This window comes from Lissotriton vulgaris, chromosome 10 (genome assembly GCF_964263255.1).
Source record: "Lissotriton vulgaris chromosome 10, aLisVul1.2, whole genome shotgun sequence".
Classification (NCBI taxonomy): Eukaryota; Metazoa; Chordata; class Amphibia; order Caudata; family Salamandridae; genus Lissotriton; species Lissotriton vulgaris.
In genome coordinates, this window is record NC_141698.1 from 258,639,246 (window position 1) to 258,659,901 (window position 20,656).

The following is a 20,656-nucleotide window of genomic DNA, read 5'->3' on the forward strand; positions in this document are numbered from 1 at the left end:
TGAGTTCTAATATGATTTATTGTCAAGGTATGGACACTTAGAGGTGGACAATATGTGATAGCAAGTCATAACTCTTTGCCTTTTGTCTGTTACCACTCGACACCCAAGATACCTTGATGAAAATGGAAATGTTTTCATAGTTTTCATAATTGTAAATGTTATTATTAAAAAATACAATTACAGTAATTGCGATTATATCAATTGATGATAATTGTAATACTAAATATGATTTTATTAAGTACAAGTAAAATTTATAAATGTTGTCATTAATTTCTTTTTCCAGAGTTGGTGCTGACTGACCTTGCAGCATAACGAAGAACACTAAAACAAGCACATCCTGTCCCTCTGATCCCCGGTGTATAATTAATTTATGGTCTAATGCCCAACATGGAGTTACACTGGCAAGCCTGCAGAACTACTTATCGTGGAAAACTTTTTTACAGGCAGCTCAAGTAAGGGATCACATTCTACTGTTAGACATTGTGAGAAATGTGGAAAGCAACACAGTTCACCAAGTATTTTACTATAGGAAGTGCAGGAGCCTGTTTACTATGAAGAGAGATTTACAGACTATTTAGCGAAAATCTGAAGAAAGCATCAGAGATGATTCTGGAACAAGTGAGTGCACAAGTAAACACTTAAACAGAAAAATCCTCAGAACAAATGTGAATGCTAAAGAATGTATATTTTGTGGGAAAGAAAGAAAGAATGCTACAAGGGAACGTCAACACATGAGAAATTAATCAAGGCCATGGAGCTTAGAGTTGACAAAAGACTTCGAGAGTGTGCAACCCTTAATTGTGATTCAAAGATCTTAGCAGTTTGTAGTAGACATAGTGGCTGCAGAAGCATATTAACATGCATCTTGTTATGTAAACTGTACAAGGGTTAACACAAAGGTGGAAGCTAATGCATCTAGCAATCAAACCAATGATCACTACAAAATATGAGAAATTAAGGATATGACATATTATTTCAATACATTGGAACTGTGATTATTCCTAACAAAGAGGTGATACATTTAGCGAATCACTGAAAGGCTTGAAACCCTCATGACATGTAGAGGAATACACAGAATAGACAAACCAACCAAGACGCATATTAGGAGAAAATGGGACTCCAAATTCAGTTACAGCCTCCATATATTCCCATACAGCAAAGGAATAGTATTAAGCCAAAGGATATTGTCATGCACAGGACATTGCAAGAGAAATCAAGAGTTTGAAAAGAGAAATACCAGTTTCGAAAGTTAAGGCAATAGACATGAACAAGATCATTAATCAAACATAACTGCACATAAGAATAATGATTGAGACAAACTAGACATCAACACCATGGCCATATAATCCATCAGACATTGATGAAGATTAATTTACAGTGCCACATTACCTTAAATGGTTCCTATTAGGACTTCTGACTGGAGATCCGGGAAACACAATGCCGTCCAAAAGGGTCACCTTACTTTGCAATCATTCAGTCAGGATACTATATATGCAGTCACAAATGGCCAGCAGAAACCTCCCTAGCACTATTGCTCTCATACGGATCACTGAAATAATATCGACTACCAAAATATCGACTACCCAAAATATCGAGGAAAAAATATCTACAACCAAAATATCGAGTTTGTATGTACAAACAGGTAAGTACAAAAATATCGAGTACAAAATATCGTTTACAAAAATATCGTTGTAAAAAATATCGACTTTACTAAAAACAATGTTTAATTACATTAATATAAAAAAGTAATTACTAAAATATAATTAACAATACTTAAAATAACTTTTAATAATTAAATAATTAATGAAAGTAAAAAAATAATATTTTTTAATCATATTTCTTAAAACATATATATATATAGTAACAAAATTTAATTAAATAATAGGCAATATTGTATATGTACCCCAAAAACCCAAAACTGACCCTGAACCCTAAAAATACCCTTTTACCCAAAAACTGAAAACTGACCCTGAACCCTAAAAATACCCCTTTACCCAAAAACTAAAAACTGACCCTTAACCCTAAAAATACCCCTTTACCCAAAAACTAAAAACTGACCCTGAACCCTAAAAATACCCCTTTACCCAAAAACTAAAAACTGACCCTGAACCCTAAAAATACCCCTTTACCCAAAAACTAAAAACTGACCCTGAACCCTAAAAATTCCCCTTTACCCAAAAACTGAAAACTGACCCTGAACCCTAAAAATACCCCTTTACCCAAAAACTAAAAACTGACCCTGAACCCTAAAAATACCCCTTTACCCAAAAACTAAAAACTGACCCTGAACCCTAAAAATACCCCTTTAATTTAACATAATTAGCAATTAATCAATTAAATTAAATTAATTACCAATTAAATTTTAAATAATTAACATATATTATTTAATTACCAATTATTAATTATTACTACCAATTAATGAATTTACATATTTAATTAATTATAATTAAATTACTTCCCACCCTATTCCCCTATAAACCCACAACCCGCTACAGAATAAAATTACACAATAATTTAAAAAATTCAATAATTAAAAATAATTATAAAATAAAATGACACTCTTCACACATATTATAACATAAAAACACTATAAATAATTAAATATTATTTTTAAAACTATATTTTTTACTATCTAGATTATATACTTGGATATTTTCACTGTCTATATTATTTACAGTCGATATTACTTCACTTACCTTACAAACGATATTTTGGCTGTCGATATTCTGTCTAGTCGATATTTTGTCCAAACGATATTTAAAACTCGATATTCTGTCCAAACGATATTTTGGAGTCGATATTATGTCTGCGCACCCTCTCATACGCTGTAAAAACACTGACAAGCAATGTTGAAAACATTCGCACTCTAAACAGACTTGGTCATGGGGTTTCATACTCACAACTGGAAGAAAATGATACTGCCTGGTGTCTTCAAAAACCTGCTACTACCTACAATTACCATATTGTTCTTCCAGCCGACATTCAGCCTTATGTCTTCACTAACTTATCATGGGATTACATTGAAAGGCTGGAAAGGACTCTTACTGGTAAGGGAACAACTCACTGAGTCAGCCGTATAGCTGTGCAGCCCAAATTGTTTGGACCGCAACCTTTTAAAGCTCCTCTACCAAGCATTGAGAAACAAAAGCAAAGAACATTGACCACCACAAATACTGAAGAATAGGTCATGTATGTTTTTGTTGACTAACCTGGGCCTCAGTCATTAATATCAAGTGCGTGAAGTCATGCCAGGATGTATTGCCCTATAGACACTTGTACAAACTAGGAACATAATCTGGAATATTACAAGACAAGTGGTGAGCCTCGCACAGATAATACCAAGTTGGATAAGACAACTGTGTCTGAAATTTTGAAACTGTCGGAGCTGATAAGGGAATCACTGCTTTTGGCGGAAATTGTAGAGGTCATGGATCAAGCTCTCTACACAAAAGCTGCTGAGATTGTGTGGCAGCATAAAGCAACGTACAACAGAAGCATTCTTTGAGTGGACACCTTTCACACAAATTGTAATGTCATGTCCATTCTTGGAAAAAACGTTCAAGAAGCTGGCCTTCGCGATCTTTGCTTTGAATCCGACATGATAGCAGAAGGATCTATATCATCTGTACTAAAAGATTGTATGTACAATCGTGAAGTTCGAGAACACAAGAACCTATCTTGAGACTGGCTTGTTTGGAATTTATCTCCTGAGTGGAGAAGAATCATGAAGAGAACATTCAGGTGGTATCTACTCCTTCATTCAGGATGTTAACGACTTTGCAAAGATCTATGCTAACAGATTAGAGAAACTCTTCCAGAATGCTGCCTTTGCCAAAGTAAAACGCTTTTAGATGTGTTCCTGGAACATCTTCAACATGACAATGGAGATCTCTATGCATTTTGGATGTTGTACGTGGATATTATTAAAAAATATCTTGCTGGCTCTGCTGCATACTGCTTGAGAAGGAAATTGGTATTTACATCCCACCTCTATACACTCTATGAGCTCATTTTGTTTTGCGTATGACAGGATGAACTATGCTGGATATTTTCTTGAATACTATGCCAAAATGACAATACTTGCAGTGAAATATCCAGAGATACACTACAACTTCATCAACGGATGCTTTTCAGTTCAATTGTCAGATGTTAATTCATTTGGACAAATTCTGGTCGATCAAGAGTGAGTTAAGAGTAAAAAAAAACATCCAGACTTCTGGTGGTATGACAAGGTTCAACCTCAAGGCGGGTGCTGTGAAAAGATATTATATGACGGCTGAACACAGAGGCACCTTTTCTGGTCAGATAAGGAAAATGGTTCATAACAACAGATCAGAGCTTACTCAGGCAGACCTACATAAGTCACTGATTGAAAAAGACGAAGATACTATTACGAGAGTTGGTAGTCTAGTTCAAAGCTGGATAAACCCATATGTTGGGCCACATGATCTCATTAGCCTCTCCAAGGCAAAAACTGCATCTCAAGACATATTATCTGGCATATTGAAAGTGCATGAAATAGGTAAACATTGCTATACAAGCTTCAAACTTGAACAACTTGAGAATAATCCAGCTATTAAGATGTTTCATGGCCCAATGAAATTTAACGAACTAAAAACATTCACTAACATGTCCAGGAAGAAGGCAGCAAACAGCAATGGCAGGGCAACCAACATGAAAGCATACAAAACACTATTTGGTCGAATCATTGTGACAGCATAGAATTAGAGCCTTCAATTGCGGATGTACTCTCTCATGCCTTAGGATTGATGGTATGGTTCTTGTTCAGAGAGGAAGAGAAGAGAAATACAACTTTGGTGAGGTGGCAATATCTGTCTTGTCCATGGCTTTGTGGGAGGAAATAGGAGTCAAAGAATCAATGTTCTGCTTGATACGTTCATTGAGGCATCTATTAAGAACAGTGAAAGGACAGTCAGAAGGAAAGAACTTGTGCAGCAGTTACAGAGCATATCATCTTCCCAGATTGTCACACAGTGGAGGAATTTCCTTAGCCACGTATGGAATAAAACAACTCTCATTGCATTTCTTGTTAACGAATGGAGGAAATCAGAGTGTTTTGTAAAACTTTAGAATAAAAAACGCTCCCTCAACAAAAATGTTGTTTTTTATTTGATAAACTTTTATAAAAATGATTTTACTAATGCTGTTTGCATAAATGTTATTAAGTTATTTAATTTCCTAACTGAATTATTACAAGCTAAAGTTGCAAACAAACAAAGCAATCTCATTAATTTCTTTGTGGCGATTTTAACGCTAAGTTTAATGGAACCTTGCTGACCCTTGGAGAGCCAAAAGACGAGTATGCTACTGCTCAACATGCAAGGAGGGCTGAGCTCCATAATTACCTTGCTGCCTGTGGATTGGCTGATTTACATGATTCAGCGGGAGGGGCCAACAGTGTGGTACCTCCTTTAGAGGCAGGGGCAGACATCAATAATGGATTATACGTATGTAAGTCCTAATTGTATATTATGGTTTTCTAAAGGAGAGATTTTACCCGCAGAAAGGGGACACCACAATGCCCTGTGTGCCTCTGTGTAGTTACTGATTACAAGACACTTCTGTAATATTAATTTAGCCTTTATCACCCAACATTCAATGGATGGCTTAAGACTAGTATGCACGTTAAAAATCCTACAGAATCATTGTCTACCCTACTCAAGTCACATCTAGGTTTGTTTTTCAACTGCTCAGCTGACAGTGGATACGAGTTGATGGCCTCGCAATACAATAGCTTAATATGCAGTATTAGGGAGTATATGTTTAAGCCAATCAATTCATCTACTAGACCCCAGGTGGTTTGATGGGTCTTCTTCTACGGAAAACCACAGATTGAGGAAGGCCTTAAATGCACAGCCTAGGGTAAGGTTCGAGGTTTTTCAGGCATCTTGCAAGTATAAAACTGTGCTGCTACGCATGAAGAGAGAGAATTATATAAAAGGGTTTAGAGGCTGTTGCAAGAGCAGCCCTTGGGAAGGACAGTAAGTCACTTTGGGGCCTTGTAAAATAATTGCCCCACTAATCCACTCCTGTAAAATAATATTCCAGGTTCAGACGAGGTTCTACATTTTACTTCTATCTATCACATAGAGGATGATCCAAATATGCTAGCTTCTCTGTACAATAGAATACAGAATTCCTCACCTCTTTTTATATCCTTGCAGGAAGTGGAACCGCCCATTTAACACAGTACGGCCGGGAAGCCGACAGGTCCAGACAGGGTACCAACTGATCTGATGAAATGTACGCCCATATTATGGGGCCTCTTGATTACTAATATTTTCAACTGCTGCTTAGCAATCAATTACCACACTCCTAATCCACATCAATGATTGTGCCTATATGTAATTTGAAAAGGGCTAACTTATGTCTCCCAAGTGCTACCATTCCATTTCACTAATTGATAGCACAATTAAAACATTTGGTAAAGTTATATATGACCGATTGGTCAAATGGGCTGCTGATAAGAGTATTCTTTCTCCTTTTCAATTTGGGATTTTGTCCAATTTTTGGTATTAATGAGCAGTGTCTGAACCTAGCTGTGACAATCAACAAGTACACCCACACCAGATGTTGACCCATTTATCTCACTTTATGGACATGTCCACTGGTTTTAATTCAGTGACCAGGACCAAATTGTGGCAAATGTTGCTGGATCAAGGAGTAGACCCCCTTGGTGAATTTTCTGCATTCCTTACATGCAGATCTTTCAGCTAAAGTGTGTCTAAACGCTCATGGTGAGCTCTCACCTGATTTCCCGCTGAAGAGGGAAGTGCAGCAGGGGTGGATATAGGCACCTCTGCTGTTTATCCTCTATATAACTGAGTTACCAGCTCACCTAACTTCAACTCAAGTATACACCCTCAGTATGGCAAGGACGCCGGTGTCTGCCCTACTCCACGCTGATGACACAGTCCTTTTAGCTCTTACTCCTAATGCACTGAGGCAGCTGGAGGCCCGTTTTACTGTTTTTATGCAAGATCTTCATATAAAAACGAATTACACTAACTCACATATAATGTCCTGCGGGCGTGGTAAATCAAGGTTAAATAAAATTACCATTAAGGGGCAAGCACCTCCGAGTGTTGATTATCTGGGCTTGACCTTTAGCTCCACTGGGTCTTGGCACTCCCAGCTTAACAACTCTAGCCTAAATGGCTGGCATATATTGATTCAGAAATATGTAGAATTGGTATGCAGGGGGCTTCTGCAGAGCCAGGTCTATGTTCCAGTTTGAATTTTTTTTCAAAGTCGTGTCAGTTTTGTATCATTCCGCAAAGGTATGCCATTTTAGAAGCATAGGGGGGAAAAGACAGATTATGGCATACTTGTCTTTGAGAGTCCCAGATTGCCCTCTTGTTTGCTTGTGGCAGTCATGTGGATGTTGGGAGCACACAGCTAGATTCATCAACGTAAAATTGGCTTGCAAAGCGCCAGATTCTGAGAATCTGGCCCTTTGCAAGCGCAATTTTTGCATTTGGGATTCATCATCCCAAATGCAAAAATCGCTATTATAGAATTCGCAAATTTGCTAGGAATTGCATTTAAGGAATCTCTATTTGAGATTCCTTAAATGTAATTCATGAAACATTTAAAAATTGCGATTTCGCAATTTTGGGCCACTATATACGGCGAAGTCAAACCTCGTGGTAAATAGCGGAAACTTAGAAAAATGCACTTAAGTGCATTAAGTGCCTTTAGGCCCATAGGAATGAATGGGGAGTTATTCCTTATTTGCGATTAGCAATTATCTAATCACAAATAAGGAAGATGTAGGAATCGCTATTAATTTTGCGATTTCTACACGCATCCCGTTTTGCGAGTCTTTAATAGCGATTCCTTTATAATCGCTATTAAGGACTCGCAAAAGAGGAGCATGATGAATCTGGGAGTTTGTTATTTAGGCTTAGAGCTGATACTGTTAATTATTTACTGTGTTTCGTGCTTGGCTGTCAGCTAAATCTTGCTGCTATTCCATGTGATGGCAAGAAAGGCCAAACGATGACACACATTTTGCTTTTTTTTGTACAATTTATGAATTTTATACCAGGCTGTTTTTAATTCCCTTGTTTAAAAACAATACCATAATATTAGGCAGTGTAGAGACGTATTATCATTGGTTCTGCATTTAACTGAAGCGGAAATCTATCTACACGTAGGCTCATTTTTAAATCATGCTGTAAGGGCATGTGACACTTTGTTGCTCTAAACTATGCTACGATTATCTGTCACCCCTGTTATAATTATTGTCTTTGATAGAGGTCTTTTTAACTTCTATGAAATGTTTTTACTTGCTGTATTTATGTCACTTTCATGGGCGAAAAGTTTGACCAAATAAAATGACTTTGAATTGAATTGAGTTGAACTCTAGCCTCAAACTGTGTAGAACTGCTGGGACAGTTTGTAATCTTATTAGACCAGGCTTTAGAGGGACGGTCTTGCCAGCATTGAAGATGTAAAATTACTAGTGTGTTAGTGTTGCTACCTATGGTGCAGGTTTGTGGGGTTTTAACAAAAGTTGCTCCTTACATGCAGAAGAGAATCGTTTTCTTCGTCAGTTGTTGAACTTACCTCCTACTACTTCTAGTTTTGTTGTCCATTTAGAGCTGCACCAGGGTTTCATTTCTCACGAGGTCCACGTGGTGCCTCTTCTGTTGTGGGCCACTCTCTGGACAAATACGGCAGCAACGTTATGCAGGGATATCATCATTGAATGTCTCAACCTCGAAAATGCTTCTTTTATTTCATGGTTGAGATATTTGTGGGACACCCTAGTAACCCTGGGATTGTCTTCTCTGTTCCCTGACCCTAGCAGTATTTCCGAAGCTGACAAGATAAAGGTGAAAGCAGTATTTGTGGAACACTGTGAAGATCTGAGAATGAAAAACAAGCTAGCAAAATCTTCAGTCTCAAATTTCTCTAGATCTTTAGTCACAAATGAACCCCCTAAGTATTTATCTATAGAACTCACACAATGGGAGCAATCACTTCTTTTCTGCTTCAGGGCAGGTTCAATATATTGCTCCCTGTGCTTTAAAAGTGTCCCAGATTTAGAGGGAAATATTGCATCATCTTGACCATGTGACAATCAATCTGCACAATTACTTTTGCCGTGTTTTACCATTTGCGCAGTTTCCCCGCAAGCATTTGTTGTAAACCCTTGTTATGTGAATTAGGATTCCAACAGTATAGAGTAGCTTACAGTTCTTAAGTTCACCTAAAAATTGATATTATGTCTGTGCCTTTTTAAATCAGCCATTTGTGCAAGAAAAACAATGATAGGGTAACTGCACACTGGTCTCTGTTGTTGTATGACTTTTATTGCAATTTTTTACTGAATGAATATCTTAGGTTTTAGTAAGTCTCAAAGATATGTATATGTCGCTTTTATCTATTTGTGCTTTATATTTGTCAGTACCTACATATAGGTCAAATAAAGATTTGAAGTGAATAGATGGACTAAAACACTGATGACAAACTGTGAAGATAAATGCGACCTAATCACATCTGAATGGAACCACGAAGTGCCCATTCTCAACAGTACACATAATGAAGTAGATGGATTTATTTTGCTGCATGCTAGTAATGGTGGTTTGAGGCAGTAATGATAAGCTCAGATGACACAATTTATTATGTGTTTGGCATTCCATGACAGAAACATGACTGAATTGTTTCTGAAATGTGGCACTAAAATTAGCATGCAAGTCCTTGACAATGGGAAAATAGTTTCAACTCTTGGTGAAAATGTTTGTTGAGCTATAATAGGTCTCCATATGCTTACTGGATGTGAAACAGTAAGCATATTTGTGGGAAGAGGAAAAGTAAGTGCCTCCAAAATCCTGTCTGCCAACAGACATACACAGAAAGCACTTTCGAAGCTTGGAGCCAAATGGGATCTCTCTGAAGAACTAATGGACAAATTGGAGCACTTCTTATGCTTGCTGTATGCACCAAAATCTTCAGTTCATCATGTGAATAACCTGAGATATCACCTATTCTGCACAAAGAAGAGTGAGAAAGACGATCACTAACTTCCACCTTGCAGGGACTGTCTGAAGAAACATGCTAAATGTGTCAATAAGGTGCTATAAGCAAGAGATGTAATCTGAATGATTTACAGAAACCTAGACCAATTGGAAGATGGTGAAAGTTGGAAAAACACAAGTGAGCAGGGTGACTGGTAGTGGACTTTTTGGTGGGGCAGCAAGCACCTCAGGCTGTCTTAGATCTCCCAGCTTTCAAATGCATTGGGAACTGCAACCTGCCATCATGTGCCTGCTGTCTAAATGACCTCACTGTACTGACATGTGCAGACTTCCTGAATGTGAAAATCAAACAGACACAGAGAATGATGACACCTATTCAGAAGATGATGACGACAAATGTGAATGAACAAATTGTGTTCATGTTTATTCATGAAATACATTGCCTATGTAAGATATAACTATTATTATTTGAAATTGTAAGTGAAAATTATGCATTTAATCTATATCAATATATGAGGAATACAATGAAGTTATATTGTTAATATTTCAAGAACGTTATTGGTATTATTACAAATATTAATCAGATTATTTTTAAATAATATTGAATCTAACCAATCTGGTGGAATTAGGTTTATTTTTCTACATATGATGATGAATTTGTATGCTATTTATCCAAATAGGAAGAAAATTGGGGGCTTTCATTGATAATCTAATAAAATCAGACCAAGTCAGAGTGATGACTTGCTCTCACAAATTTTCCATCTCTGGGCATCCAAACCTTGCAAAACAATCATGTTAGAACTCATCCCCGAGTGGGGCCAATGGCCTAAATGTGGCGTCCTGGCTCTTGGCCTATGTAGGCCTATCCTTGTTCCATTTCCTCATCCATTCTTCTACTAGACCTGACCAACAAAAGCATTGGTGAGTATGGGAGATAGTACTATATGAATACTCTTTTATTCACATGTACATTCTTTTGTTAATCGGCCACCAAATCCACAAACTGCATTAGATGGCACTCCTGTAGTATTACTTTACGTGCTCTAAAATGCCTTTGTGAATAGCCCTCATTGTGTTATACTGCTGTAGAACCTTTGCCTAAATTTTGCAAACTCACAACTATCTAGACTGTATTCAGGAATACAAATCTTCAGTCGAAATCTAATATTATAATAACAATGACAAAATTGAGAAACATCAACATAATTGATAATAAACTAACAATAAAGAATGAAGGTGATATCTTATTCAGGCATTTAAGTGCCCAAACGGCTGCCTCGCTTGATACTGGCCCCAAGGGTCATGGCCTGTAAGTGATATTTCTTGATAGACATGAACCTAGCCTACAGAGACTTAGCTATCAAGAGGGCAGCAGGTAGAGTGCACCAGGACCCAGCTCTGCCATGGCCTACTTCACCTCAATTAGCGGCTGATTTTTACTGACAAATCAGAGGAGGGAACCTATATTACTGGTTGCATTACAGTGAATAGCAATCTTGCTATGCCAACTTATGCGATAGAGCGCTCTTTGTTTAGATCATGGCTATTCTTAAATAATAGCAAGAGGAAGATTCTACGAAAATTGTACTCAATAAGCTTGTCTTTGCCTATACAATTGGTAAATGTTGAGCTCGAAATTCTGAGCACGTGTTGATTCTGTATTGAATATAATTAGGTGGGATTATAAACTACTGCATGATACCAATTTTTCCCTGAGATCCTTCCTGATGATAGACGTGAAGCAAGTAAAATGCATCAGAGAACCTAGAGTATAATGCTGCATTGATGAAGGGTTGGTTACAAGGGCAGCTACGACTTTCTTAGAGTTTTAGCGTCCCAATTAAGTTATACACTTGACAAGGGTTATTGTGCCACTCTAAAAATGTATAAAACATTATGTACAGACATTTTATGGGGTGGGCTCAGCCCTACCTTTCCTTCCGAATCCCCCATGCTACTAGACATTTTACTGTGTGTCAACATATAGGAAATATCCCTCTAAATAGTGTTCTGGCAAAGAGAAATAAAAATTAACTAATATCACCTACTTTCAACCTCTGGTATAATGGAGACCAAATTATGTTTCACGTTTTGCACCTTTGTACAGTATTGGAAAATGCTAGAAATAAATATTTGCTTCCTTTAACCCCTTTGCTGCGGGGGTAATTCCACGCTGTGCTGGGGGGGAGGGGGGCTACGCAAATTGCACATAGCACAGTGCAAAAAGCGTAGCGTGGCGAAACTGGCATTTTTTGCTTGCTCGCGGCCCTCAATGTCAAGTTGGCGACCGCAAGTGAGCAAAATCAACATCCCGGCGAGACGTTTTCCTCGTTCGCGAGCCGCAACATCAAGTTGCCGATAGTGAATGTGGAAAATAAACCTCCTGGCAAGATTCTCAATGTGGGGAGGTCAGGTTTCTCATTGCGAGTGGTCGCGTATGCTCGCAACAGCTCGCGATGAGAAACTACCAGTCCGCGTTTAGAAAGCTGCAGCTTGAGTACAAATCTACTCGAGCTGCAGAAAATGACCGCTTGCACTGTGCAAGATGACATTTGCAGTGATTGCACAGTGCCGACAAGCATCCGGCACTGTGCAATCAGTGCAAACAGCATTTTCTCTACCGCACTACGCAGTTCGCGTAGCGTGCATAGTGCGAAGTGCACTGTGCGTAGCTACGCCTAGCGCTACTACGCAAACTACACCCAGGGTTAATTTTCCACCACAGCAACAATTTCAGTGATGTTGTGCTGGTGACAGGGTCCTCGCCTTATTTACAAGGCAGAGTTAAGCCACTTAATGTGGGTTAACAGTAGGGACTTCGGGTGGGATGCATTTACTATTTGCATTCCAGCCTAAGCAACAGTAGCTAAAGTGTTTGGTTTTGGAGGGAATAAATGTACTAATCCCACTACAGTGAAGCAACAGTATGGAAAGTGTTGGACTTTGGAGAGAATAGACTTACTATTCCCACTCCAATCGAAACACCAGCAGAGAAATCATTTAGGCTTAAAAAGGATTACATACAAGAAAGCAAATCCTATTAATTCAATACAAAATGTTTGAACATTTACTACAAAACATTATCAAACTATTGTATCCAGTAATAAATATATCTTATTTATTTTATTTAATTTTTATTTAATGATTTTATAAAGCGCGTAGTAACTCGGTGAGCATCCCAGCGCTGGCCTGATTCTCCATAGGTTACTGCCAGTCAATGAAGTTATGTCTGCGGAAAAAGGAGGGTTTTCAGAACTTTTCTGAAGTGGAGATAGTTCGGTTCTGTCCTGAGTCTGCGTGGGAGGTTGTTCCACTGTTTGGCCGTGTGAACCGAGAAACGACGGCCGCCGGTCTTGGCTTTTCTGGCTCTAGGGACAGCGAGGAGGTTTTCTGTACTGGACCGGAGATTTCTCTCCGCTTTGTAAGGGATTAGTACTTCTTTGAGAAGAGGGGGTCCGGTGTTGTTGAGGGTTTTATGGGCCAGACAGAGGGCCTTGAAGACGACCCTTTCTCTGACTGGGAGCCAGTGTAGAGATCTTAGGGCCGGTCTGGCGGAGGATCGGCCTGGTGTGCCAGTGAGTAGGCGAGCTGCGGCGTTTTGCACTTTTTGCAGGGAGTTCATGGTGGCTTCAGGGGCTCCCAGATAGATGGCGTTACAGTAGTCTAATCTTGCCAGGATTAGACCCTGAATAAGGAGCCTCCTTGCGGTATCAGGGAGCAGGGGGAAGATCTTCCTGCAGGCTCTGAGTAGTCCAAAACATGTCCCTGCCGTTTTCTTTGCCTGGGTTCTGAAACTCATGTCCTTCTCTATCCACACACCAAGGCTCTTGACCTCTTCCTTGGGTACGGGGGGGTCACCTAGGCAGTTGGGCCAAAGGTGGGATGGCAAGGAGGGCCCCTTATGGCCCATCAGGAGGATCTCGGTCTTAGACCCATTCAGTTTCAGTGAGGAAAGATTCATCCATCGATGAACTTCTGAGAGGCAGCTGTGAAGGTCGGAGGGGGTGTTATGGGGGTGAGAGAGGGTTACGACCAGCTGGGTGTCGTCGGCGTAGTTGATAATGGACACGCCGAACGAGCTGACTCTCTTCTCCAGTGGGGCCATGTATACGTTGAACAACGTAGGGCTCAAGGATGAGCCCTGCGGCACTCCACACCGGAGGGGGATGGTGGACGAGCAGCTGCCGTTTTCTTGCACCTGGAAGGAGCGTTCGGTTAAGAATGATTCAAGCCATTTCAAGGCCGTGCCACATAGTCCGATTTTCCTTAGCCGATGGATCAGGGTAGGATGGTCTACAGTGTCGAAGGCCGCACTGAGATCCAGGAGGATCACTGCCACTGATCCCCCTGTGTCCAGGATGCTTCTGGCCTTCTCCACCGCTGCCAGGAGGGCGATGTGCGTGCCCTGGCCTGGGCGGAACCCTGTTTGGGAGGTTGCCAAGAGGTTGTTATTTTCTAGGTATGACGATAGTTGTTTGTTTACCAGCTTCTCTGCAACCTTGCTGCTTCCAGGGAGAAGGGATATAGGCCTGTAGTTGGAGAGGTCCTGCGGATCCGCGGAGGGTTTTTTCAGTAGGCCTTTGACTACTGCCGCTTTCCAGCTGGGGGGGACTGTGCCCTCTGCAAAAGAGGAGTTGATCAGGGCCGTGAGGGGTGGGATGATGGTACTCAACACTGTTTTTAGGAAGCGGAGGGGTGCCGGGTCGAGTGGGGAGCCGCTTTTAATTGAGGCCAGCGTTGATCCTACTTCTTCCGTTGTGACGGGGCCGAAGGTGTCCATGGAGGGAAGGGGGTGATCTGACAGCAGAGGAGGATTGGTGGTGGAGGTAGTGAGATCCTCTATGTTGTCGTGTACGGGGGTGGTAGAGTGAGAAGAATTTTTTGAATTTTTTCGTCGAAGAAGGTTGCTAATTTATTGCATTTGATTTCAGCTTCTATGGGGTCGAGGGGTTTGAGTGGGGGAACCGGGGCGTGGAGGAGTTCTTTGAGAACTGAGTAGGTTTCATGGGCCGAGCAGGCAGCGTTTTTAATTCTGTTTTCATAGAAGCTTGCTTTGGTGTTGCGGAGCTCTTTTTTATAAGATTTTACAGCGGCCCGGAAGGAATCCTTATGAGCCTCGGTTTTTTCCTTCCTCCAGGTGCGTTCATTCCTTTTGCAAGTTTTTCGCAGAAGGTTGAGTTCCGGGGTATACCAGGGTGAGGGGTTGACTCTCTTGATGTGTTTCAGAGAGTGGGTTTTCGGTAGAATGGCGTCGAGTGATCGGGTAATCCAAGATCTGAAGTCTTTGTCCCCTACTACTACTGTTAGCATATACATTAAACAAGAGAAAAAGAGAAAGAAAAATATATATAGTAATATCAACTTCACTAACTACAAAAAACACAATTATAAAATCATTACTTATTTATGTAATTCAAATGAATACATAAAAAACAAATTTCCTTTAGGTGACAAAAACCTCAGAAACAAAATTCCACAAACAATTACCATTAAATATATATTTTTTCGAATAATAAATATAAAACATACATAATTAATCACCAATTAAAATATTACATACAAATATCACTGAATATTTTAAAAATAGTATATGTTTATTTTCTTAACAAACTACCTACCCAAAAAAATAACACAGCATTAAAAATGATATGTTTACTAAACATATACAAGTTATAATACATATTTAAATAAATAGAACACTATCACAACACCCTATTCTCCTACAAACCCAGCAACCCACAACTAAAAAATAAACAAAATAAATCAGTATTAAACAATTTACATAATTAACAATCGATTAAAAATAATTAAGAATTAAAAATTAATTAACAATCATTTATAAGTTTTTATAACTGAATTAATTTCTCACCCTATACCTCTACACACCCCAAAAACCACTAATAATGTACAGCTTAAATATATTGGTAATAAACTATTCACATAATTAACAATCAATTACATAATTTATTAACAATAAATGTGTATGTGTTATAACTACATTAACCTCCCATCCTACACCGATGCAAACCCAACAACTGACTACTAAACTATAACTTTTTATTGCTACTAATTAAACTCAAAATATAAAATAACACTTATACTCCTAGTAGGGACCACCAATGGTCCTGATGATCAGACAGTAGGGGACTGTCTGTGAAACATGTCGACCTGGTAGGTGCCAACAGCCCTACCTCACAACCCCTTTTTAACATTCCCAGCTAGGGAAGCGAATAAAATTATTTTTTCCACTAGCCAGGGAATTTTTAAATCCTTTTTTAATCACATCACAAGGTCCCTACACCTCACTACCTCCACTGTCACTGCACTAACACATAGTCATTCACCACATAATAAAAGTGCTCCCGCATAGCTCGTAGGTCGTAGCACCAGGGCCGTTTCTGCCATTAGGCAAGACTAGGCAGCCGCCTAGGGCAGCACAAGGGCTAGGGCGGCAAAAAGCAGGGTTTGTACTATACGTACGAAAACGTAAACAAACAGAACTCGAAAGCGCTGTCACGTCACATTCGGCGCCAGTGCACCACGGGCAAGGACCCTACGGTGCGCGCCCGCCACTGCAAACCTCCACACTCCAGTGGCAAGGTGTTGTGTAAAGTGAGTGAGGCGCACATTTCTAATACCTGCGCACACCCGAAAGGGCTCCTACCTGCCTCTGCAAAGCACCAAGCTATCTTTTCACTTCGTCACGCCTGCTCTCTCGCTGCACTTTAAAAAAAAAGCACGGCCGTAGGTGCCTGCCATGACAAAGCTGAGGTGCTTCATCGTGCTCCTGGCCACCGCCTGCGTTTTCGCCGCTGGGGACTCGCTGTCATCATCACTGGGGTAAGTGGTGAAGCGAACGTTGCGTGCTTTTATTTTGGTGGTCCGGACACTGCCCTCGGAGCCTCGATGTAAAACGTTCCCTTACAGTGCGGGTAAAAGTTTAGCAAAGATAGATAGACTTCTCAGCTCAGCTGTCTGCGCACGTGCTTTGTCTAAATGATAGAAAGCTCAGAACATGCTTAGTTAAGTTAAGTAATCATTTTTCGGATTGAGGACAAAATGCGTAAGGGGAGTATTTCCTCTCATTTGCCGAGCTTGGAAACATAAAATCATATCACAGCCACCAGAAACTCAAAATGTAAAGTATTAAGTGGGAGCTATGAATAAAAATCAACATTTTCAATCACGAAGCTCCTTACTCAATTGTACAGCTTGTTTTTCTATCATGTCCTGGTTTGTAGCAATAATCTGTTTTTTTGTGTATGAAACGCTGCTTGCTTATTCCCTTTTTTTGTTCAAGTTAGACTATTGAGGTGAAATCCAAGAGGATATTCCACGTGGGCCTGATTCACAAAAACATTATTACCATACACAAGTTAATGCATATGCACTGTATACATTTATAAATGTTTGTATATTTTTGGTTTCAAAAACATCCGCAGTATATATGTGCTTAATTTTTACCCCAGTTCCAGCATGTTTTCCAGATTCAATTTGTGTATTGTGAGCGTTACAACAGTAAATGTACAAATGGTACTTGCAGAAATTCAGTTTTTCTTTTGACTTAAGTTTTCTTTTTCACTAAAATGTTTTTTTCTTTATTGTGATCTCCGATTTCTACTGCTTCATTGTGTAGTGTGTGCTTCAAGGCACGCTGCCCAAAACACTTAAGGGGTGCACTTTTATCTCAGCCATACAGTAAGGGCGTTGGGATCACTCTCTCCTGCTTTGTCTGCAACAGGAGGTAAAGGTAGTTTGTAAGATGTTCAAAGCAGAGCTCTGAGCTGATGAGATTATCTAATAAATGGTCTATGCTCTGGACTAGTTTGCATCCTGTGGTTTTGTGCACAAGTATTAGCAATTTGTCGAATATATTTTCCCAATACCAAAAGTAATTGAGGTAACGTGGAGGAAAGAATTTCTGTTGTAGAGTAAATTATGCGTGTCACCCCGATGGTCCCAAATTAGAGGCAGCCCAATGCTACAGGTTCAAGTCCCGGTGTTCTGTTTCACTAGCACCCAGGAGTTTTCAGTGCTGATTCCCTTCTCCCTTGGTGGTGAAGTTAGAAACCCTATACCTTTTGCCAGACACACTGCAGTGTCTGTCTAGCACGTATATGCACAGGGGTAACAGTGGCGTTGGAGCGCAGTGACCTACTACAGTTTGGCGAGGGTATCTTCTGAGAATACAAACACACTCTATTTCAAAATGATTTTTCCAGATGTGTCAGCATTGTTCTCTATTGTCATAAATGTCTATAAAACAAATATTTCAGCGTTTGGGAAGTTCTGTGCCCTCGAGGACTCGCAGTCCTTGTTTATAGAGGTCTAGAAGAAAGAACCACAAGGACAGGAACTTATGGTCATTTTTGGTGGTGAACTAAACAATCAGGGATGTAAAGCACATTTTCTAATCTTAGGAATCAGGATGAAGAGGGGACATGGGATTCTCTTCCGTCAAGATGAGAGTTCTATCCTGATAAGCGTGGAAAGAATGGAACTCGCTCTTCCCTTATAGCTTAAAAGAATGCTGATTGAGAGATCATTTCATATGCCATGTCTAGCAAAGCAGATAGTGAACAGCGTTCTTTTATAGTAATGTACATTTACTAATGGAGTATGTGATTGTGAGGCATGCATTCCAAACATGTCAACACCATTCAGAGAACAATGTTTTTCTGTACTCTTTAATATTTCCCTTTACAAAAATGAAAGAAATATAGTAAATGGGATGCACTCAGATACACTTGTCAGAAATTAACAACTTAATTTTTTGTGTAACATATGTTAGTCAAGTTTACTCTACAATACTGAGGTCTGCCGGTATTTTCCTTCTATGTTCTGCTAACATTCAGGAACAAATTCACCCTTATGTAAACCATCCCAAATGGAGGTGGGGGGTTATTAAGAAGAAAGCATTTTATTGGATGCATATCATTTTTTTATCAAAATTATATAATTTTTGTCAAACCATTTCCAGCTCCATGTTATGCATATCTAAATAAATGCCCCGTCCTACATCCTTCCATGGCAAACCATTTGGAGGTATACCAGTGCTATTTCAAATCGTAAGCTTTGGGACTTGAGCAGCTCAAGATGTATGCCAGTGTAATCTTGAACTTGGCAATATAGCTGGTTCACCGTAGTTTTGTGGCACCTGCTGTTTATCTTGCTGTAATATGCTTTCTGGGCAAAACACAACCATTTGTCACTTCCAAACTTTCCAAGTTCTTTTATATCTAGTGTATTAATTCTTCTAGCTTGGATGATGGGCAGAGAGTGATTGTAATAAAAGGGAGGGGGCGGCATTTTTTAATTCTCGCCTAGGGCGGCAAAACACCTAGAAACGGCCCTGCGTAGCACGCCCCGCCCCGTAGACGGACGGGAAGACCCCCATGATGAAGCATGACACTAAGGGATTCTTAGTGTGTGAGGGGTATTTTAAAAGCACATAGTGCCTTCATCCCACTGGTCTGAAGAAGAGCCAACTTCCCTTTCACCATATAAAAAAACCCTAAAAATAACACTTGCACTTTTTTTGATAGAATCTCTTTGTTTATATGTATGATTATACAACTACTTCCTAAACAACTAATTCCTTAACAACGAAGGCTAAACCACGAGCAATGCCAAACCACTACATTGTTAACAACGAGTTCCTGAACCACGAAAAAAATTCTATTTGCTCATTACCCAATAACACCACTTTTTTCTTTAAAATATGCATCTTTGAAACATGAAAAAACAACTGTTTTTATACTATCAATAAACAAAGGTTAAAAGTGTGTGGCACATTTTAAATTTACATTCGATACTCCTCTCCTTCCACTTTCCTCTTTTAAATTCTGCCTGTCCATGTTTTCTTGCAGCTTCCCTACTTAGGATCTTTATTTGCAGCAGCACGTATAATACACACATAATGACGTAAATCCTCTCTGATCTGAATCCGGAGACCATCTGTACCGTGGCCCGCAGTGCAGCAGAAACCTGGTGAAATCATTTTTTGCAGATAATAATCAATTGAGGCAGCAGCGCCCTCTGGGCCGCGTTACTGACCGATGTTTAAATATCCCCTGGCAAGGTACGTCCTCCCCAGGGAGCAGCCACCTGTCTCCCTAAAGCAGTAACTCCTGAGGCATTTGTAACGTTAAACATTCTCAAAACCGAGCAGGCCTCATTCCTGTCTCAGCAACAATACACCACGCAGGCAGCCCTCGGCGCTAAACAAAGCTAAATAACACCATATATTAAAAGACAATTAGTGTCAGAATTTTGGTGCAGAGCTCAAGCGGCCTAAATATGACAAATTGAGCCAGATCGATATGTTATTTGAAGGAGAACCACTTATTGCACCACCTTGTATAAGGGTGAAACCTCATATCGCTCGCTGGATCAAACCTCACGCATTTTGCACAATATAGTCAAGGCGAATATATAAGATCGTTTGAGTAAGTCAAGTAAATGAAAGAAACATATTATCCAACGATGACTTTAAGGACTAAGTTAACATAAAAGCAGCGGTGTAACAACGTGGTGCTGCCTTTCTGCACATCCCACAGGCCGCCCTTTGGCGTTTATTTATGCAGATGCCCCTGGTTTATACTATCAATAAACAAAGGTTAAAAGTGTGTGGCACATTTTAAATTTAC